The following is a 7,071-nucleotide window of genomic DNA, read 5'->3' as shown; positions in this document are numbered from 1 at the left end:
CCAGCCTACCTCTGATCTGGGTTATGTACAGAATCATTCTGGTCCAAACCCCAGCTCATCCAGTGTCTACCTGGCTTCTGGGGGTTACTCCCTTGAGGTCCAGCCCTCCACCCCTGTCAGCTGCCTTGGCACAGTGTTCTGGGGCCGTGGGCATTCCAGAGGGTTCTAAGGAACCCTCAAGGATCCTGATGCCCTGAGATAATTTCTAGGGAAAATATTTCACATCTTGGAAATCTAGAGAAGGTCCTCTCTGAGCTAAGATATCCTTGGAAAAAAAAATTATTTATTGAACACCTCTATGTGCCAGGCTCTGTGTTGGATACTTTGATAAGTGCCCCTATTTTAATCTCATTTATGCTCATGGCAGCTTTGAGGAGTAACGTTTGTTCCCAATATATGGATGCAGACAGCGAGATATCAAGTGGCTCTGTAGGCACAGCTGGGGATCTTACTCCAGGTCCAGGGCTCCTCTCAAGGAACATGTGAGGGAAGAGCGCAGTAGTTGACAGTGGCTGCTATTGGCTATTTCCAGCTCCACCATTCCGTCATTGTGTGCTGTGCTTCTCTTGATAGTGACCGTGTGTGTCTCAGCCTTTGGTAGTGCATCTCCCTGTTGCAGTCACCCGCACAGACTCTTCTGCCCTGGAAGTGGTGACATGGGCCCGTGTGAACTGCAGCAGCACGTTGAGGGACCCATGGTATTGATTATCTTTGTATAAAGAAACAGTCTCCATAGAAAAGATAACAAAAATAAGAATACATTAACTTTTTATAAAAAAAATTAGAGGAGAAAAAGAAGCAGGGAAATTGAAATCTACACATAGAGAACATAGAAGTTAAATTTCTAATAAAATACCTATCAAATTGAATCCAAAAATATGTTTAAAAGAATTATATTACTATCCAAGATGGGTTCACTTCTGAATACAATGATCATTTAACATAGAACAAAGATAAGAATGACAACAGACTTGTCATCAAAAAGTATGCAAGCCATGAAACCACAGAAATGACACTTCTACAGTAGTGAAACAAATAATGCATATGACATGGAGAAATTAATGATGAATGACACAGATACAGGAAAATCACTTGTTCAAGTTTAGTACTGACTCCTGATTTAAAGCACTAAGAAAACTAAGAATAGAAGGAAATTCCTTGATGTGAGATGTGAGTTTAGAATTTAAATATGGAAATTAAAATTAACAGTGAACTTTTAGAAGTTCCATAAAATTCAAGAGTGCACTAAGGGTTTCCATGGCATGGTCACTCTTCCTCTTCAGCGTTAAATTGAATCCTCTAGCCAGTTCAACACAACAAACAGACAAATAACTTTCAGATTGGGAAAAACAGTGAATATTCATAGATAATATATGAATGTTTACATGAAAATTCTACAAATATATTGAAAAAATTGAATTACATACAAAAAGTACCATGCATATAAAAACAATGTTAAATCACCAGTTGTGTTCCTGTATGCTAGAAATTAAAAGTTCTGATAAAAATGACATCATTCTGCAAAGCAAAATATTACATAATACTCAAGTATGGCTCTAAGAATATATGTCCAAGTACACACAAATGCCTTCAGCCATGAGAATTAACTGAACACAAGAGCAGACAATACAATTTCATTGGCCAAACACGATAGAGAATGAGACTCTTGTCTTGTGCTGCACTTGTTGCTGCGATAGCTCTGTTGACATTCTTCCTCATATAATGACTCTGCTCTATTGTATTTCAGTCTCTCTGCATCGATTTCATATTGCTCTTTCCTTCCTTCTTCATACCACATAATTTTTCTGATGAAAAATAAGATAGGCTTAATTAATAGCTATTCAAGGGAGCATGCCTGTTGTTCAGAATTCCCTAAGAGATAATAATAATAATGATCACTAACATTTAATAAGTTCTTACAAGGATCTAGCTGACTTTAGATCATATTATTTAAACTATATAAAATAAGTATAGCTAGTGTCTTTTTATTAAATTGGAGAAATTGTTGCTTATTGCCATTAAATAAAGTTGCCAAATCACACATCTAATGAGTGGGGGAATATGGGTAAGCCTAATATCCATGCTCTTAGTCGTTCAGCACATGTTCCAAATCACTGCCTTTCAGCAGTCTGGTTTTTACAAAGTTACATTTCCTAGAGTATTGGTTTCTTTTGTAATAATTTGTGGTCAGGGAAATTAATCTATATATTACAATCATCAGGATGTTTTCACAAGAATTTCCAGTTGCAAATTTGTTTGGAAGGCCACAGAAATAGCAAATTTTAGACTACTGCTCTGAAATAGGTTGTGATAACCCAAATGGAAACTTTATTTCCACAATACTGTTGCTAAATATTTCCCAGAGGTCAGAAACTCCAGGCCCAGATAACAAAGAAGAATTCAAGATCAAAGTCATTCTTACATTTTCTGTCAATGCAGATCCAGTAGCAGACAAAGAGAACCTCTAGAAAATGTACATTTTTTCAAGACTGTTATTTGATTTTGTACAATGAAGTGGTTATTATTAAAAAACAGATAAGAAACACAGAGACCCTGAATCCCTAGCAAAAGGAAAGAAAATAAGCTATGAAACAATGCATTGGTGATGAGCTTCACTTCAAAAGGAAGGAATCTTGAAAACATATGGGCAGGTAGCACTAAAATGCTGCATTCTACTGTGTTGGTCTGATGGAAAACCTCCATTAGTAAATAAATGATAAACACATCTGTGAAAGAAAAACTGAGTGCAGGAAGATTTGAATTAAGAGAAAGACAGATTCAAAACCAAGTCAAGTAGTATCTTTAAAATACTGATACTATAAATGAATGTCCCAATTGATTTGAATCTTAACATATTGATATTAAAACTACTGGCCTTAACAAATAGAATAAGGAAAGAATATTTGTTAGTTTGGTTTATAAATACCTCTTTTTCTATCACCTATTTTTTGTTTGTTTTTTCAGTTGGAGTCTCACCCTGTCGTCCAGGCTGGAGTGCAGTGGCACGCTCGTGGCCACTACAGCCTTGACCTGCTGGGCTCAGGTGAACCTTCCATCTCAGCCTTCCAAGTAGCTGGAACTGCGGGCACACACCACCACACCTGGCTAATTCTTCTTGATTTAATGTAGAGATGAGGTCTCGCCCATCGCTCCGGCTGGTCTTTAACCCATGGGCTCAGGAAATCCTCTGACCTAGGCCTCCCAAAGATCTGGGATAATAGGCTTATAAATAAGCCTTTGAAGTTTAAGACCAAGCATAGATATTTTTAAGACACCTTCAGATAATTAAATTTGGGTGGATAACCATTGCTCAAGAACTCAGACAAGGAAATGAATGCTGCTTCTCTAACAAGAACAAATAAGTCTGTGAAAGGCATTTTGGATATTCCAGAACTTCTTGAAAGTTTCTGTTTCTATTACAAATACAAAAGAGATAATATATTGGTATAAACATAAAAATAGGTTCATTATAGCTTGGTTTAAGATATAAATGTGTGTTATCAGAAATATGAAATAAGGCTTAAATAAAGAAGTGTGGACTATTATTATCTCAAAATGGGGGGATATATAAAATACAGTTAAAATTTGCTGTCTGGCATTCCATAAGACACATGGACTTGTTGAAAGTATACTAATTGTGTTGCCAGACAACTAAACCATCTGTGCATCTCCAAAACAAGAATCCAATTAAACACTTTAAGACGCTAATTCAGGACTGGTATGTTCCAAGAAAAAAGAAAGCAGAACCAGACATTCACATGCCAGCCATCCTACATGGAATACGTCCTCATTGATCTAATCTCAGTACTAAGACTAATATAAGACAAAGATGAAATTGCTGCCTCTGAGATTTTGACCTTGCATTAAGATTCAGCCAACATCTAATTTAAGCAACTAATTTAATTGGCTATGCCATTATATAAAAAACAAAAGGCAGCAAAATACACCGATTCAATGGCTAGTGGATTTTTGGTGTCATCTAGAAATGGATTTAGACAAAAAATGAGGCTATGACATTGAGAAAATGTTGAAATAAAAAATGTGATACTGGCATTTGGAAATCTATGTATATTTTTCAAAATTTTTTGTTATTGCATCATTTATTAATTCTAGGGAACAGAATTTGAGTTTTCATCAAGCTTCTCCTTAAGAATGACATGAAAAATTTTAACATTCCTGTCACATACTCAAGAAAAATCACCCAAGTGTTTCTGAGATATTTTCATACACCTATAATAAAAATCACTCTTTTATTGCCCATGTGCTTGAAAATTTCTTAAATACCACAGGACTTTCTATTCTTGTCTCTACTTTTAATAATTATAAAATATCTATTTTTATTTTTTGAAACTCAAGAACACCATTTATTTGATTTTGAACAAAATCTCAACTTGACATAAGAAAACCAACATTAGATACTCCTAGGTTACCAAAAAAGCCCTTCACCAAGCGAGAACAAGGCAAGTGTCCATCTATCCCCAATTTACTGACAGTGACAGTGTCCCAAACAGCTAGTTGATCAGAGTCTAACATGAAGGGAACCATCACCCCGGTGTGGGGGAGGGTCCACTTTTCTTAATAAAGATCTTCAGGCTACAGAGCAGCCACAGCAGCGGGTGGCCTTCTGGTGCTGGACCGTCTCCCCACCTGGTCTGGCCACAGCATACTTTGCTATGGCCTCCTGGGCCCTCTGGATCTCATGGACAAGAAGTGAAAAGGCCAACTCCACACTTTGCCGTGTCTTGGCAGAGGTCCCCAAAAAGGGAGCCCCCCAGCTCTGGGCAATGGCTGCAGCAGCAGCATGAGCATCTCTGGTGTGGTCACAAGGTCGCACTTGTTGCCCACAAGGATGAGGCAGTAGGTAGGGTGAGGACCCGAGGTGGCCCCCGTCTACTGAAGCTGGGTCAGAGATGAGGGGTCATTGAGAGTGAAAACACCCAGCACACCGTCACCAATAGCCACACACTGGTCATGCAGGGTCTTAGGAGTGACCTGCCCTGCAGTATCCAGCACGTTCAGAATGCAGCCTCCTTCACTCAGGAACAGCTCCTTTCAGTAGGAATCCTGAATGGTGGGGTCGTAGTCCTCCACAAAGCACTGGTGGTTCAGCTGGATGGACAGGGCTCTCTTGCCCACACCACTTGCACCCAGCACCCCTGCCTTGTACTCTAGCAGCTTCTTGCCAACATCCCTGCAACGTCCTCGAGCCCGGAGGGTCTCCTCCTGGGAGGCAGGGCTCCATATGCCCAGGCCCAGGTCGAAGTTGCTGGGCTTTGCTGGCAGCGCCATGCCCTCAGCAGGTAGCTCAGGGAGAGCAATGGGTGGCAAGCCCAGTGTCCTGGGACAGGCAGGTGTGCTGGGGCAGGGGGGAACGCTGTGATGCAGCTGGCAGCTCTGACAGGACTCAACATCCATTAATCTAAGAGGATTTTCTGTAGGCTGCAACGCAATCTTACGTCCACCCTGCTGCGCTCCACTTTCCAACTTAATCCCCTTTCTATCCACTGTGTAAATTCATAGAACTGTAGAAAGTAAAGGTGCTTGACCTAATTCCCTTGATAAAAACTTGTTCTATCACATTTTAGCTGACTCATCTTGAACGAACCACTGTAGCTCTTTGGTTAGATTTCTATAAAATGGCAAGATTAATAGTAGAAAAATGGCAATAGTGTTTGTACATCAGGGTTTCTCAGAACTGAACTTACAAATTTAACACCTGAGAATCTTGTTCAAGTGCTAAGTTCCTTACTCTGTGTAGTACGGAGTCCAATCATCTGCATTTTTAGACAATGTCCAAAAGATGCTGATCAGTGTCATCATTAAATTTGCAAGGGTCTACACCAGGGGTCCTCAAACTTTTAAAACAGGGGGCCAGTTCACTGTCCCTCAGACTGTTGGAGGGGCAAACTATAGTTTAAAAAACCATTTGCATTAGCACTGAGCGCTATTCGCGTTATCACTGTGATGCAACCCTCCTAGAAACCACCCCCAACCAACTAACCAACTTCAAAAAACAAGAGCTCTCCTAACTTCAAAAAAAAAAGCTCCCCTAACTTCAAAAAAAGGCTCTCCTAACTTCAAAAAAAAAGGCGCCCCATCTGCAAAAAAAAAAAAATAGACCTCCTAACTCCAGAAAAAAAAGGTCCCCCTTAACTGCCAAAAAAAAAAGGCCCTACTAACTACAAAATTAAAAAAAAAAAAAAAATAGACCTCCTATCTTCAAAAAAAAAAAATCCTAACTTATTCTTACCTCAGTCCTCTGGCAGCAGCAGGCTCTGCACAGGCAAGCTCGCGACTCCTCTGATCACACCGGAGACTGAGAGGAGTACAGAGACAGAGAGAAGGAGGGGAGTCGGAGAGTGCGACGAACATTCCACACATGCGCACTGCAGGCCTGGACGAGTTGGCTGCCAGGCAGGACACGCCCCGAAGGCAAAAATACCTGGTGGGCTGCATAAATGTCCTGGGGGGGGGGGGGGGGCCGCATGTGCCCGCAGGCCGTAGTTTGAGGACTCTTAGTCTACACCATGGAGTCTGCACTACGAGCTTATTGTGAAGTCTAAACAAATTCATTAAGGTAAAATGATGAATTCAGTGAATTTCACATAGTAAGCTATCATGAATTTGTGTTAACGGAAGTTAAACATATGTGATCTAGCATATTTATTTTACAGATGATGTATGTTAACAAGAGAGTTGAAATAACTTGTACAATGCCACATGAAATAATCCCAGAAAAGTCTTGCTGCCCTATATTTCTCTGGTCATTACTTTCTACCAACTTTTATCACTCTATCCTTTTTCCATCACCAAGAATATATTCCGGTACTACTCATCCTGGACTAGGTTTATGCATTCATTAAACTCATGAATTGCTGCCCCCTCTGGGAAATCTTTTACAATTGCTCCAAATATCTGTTGTATCCCTGCTCCTCTGAACTGTTTTTTCAGAAATTATTTTTTATTTTGAAGACGCAAGGTACAATTCAGGACTAGGTATACAAACGGTCATTGTTTTTTGTTTTGTTTTGTTTTGTTTTGAGTTGGAGTCTCACTCTGTCACCCAGACTG

The 7,071-nt window shown here is 39.8% G+C and overlaps 1 pseudogene; it reads right to left on the bottom strand.

The window, feature by feature from the left end:
- Positions 1 to 4,588: 4,588 nt before the first annotated feature.
- LOC103258795 lies at positions 4,589 to 5,289 on the bottom strand (annotated as a pseudogene).
- Between the last annotated feature and the right edge of the window lie 1,782 nt (positions 5,290 to 7,071).

This window comes from Carlito syrichta, unplaced genomic scaffold (assembly GCF_000164805.1).
Source record: "Carlito syrichta isolate Samal-C Ts95f unplaced genomic scaffold, Tarsius_syrichta-2.0.1 Scaffold302370, whole genome shotgun sequence".
NCBI classification, from domain to species: Eukaryota; Metazoa; Chordata; class Mammalia; order Primates; family Tarsiidae; genus Carlito; species Carlito syrichta.
Note: the sequence above shows the minus strand (reverse complement) of the source record. Positions and strands in the feature narration are given on the sequence as shown.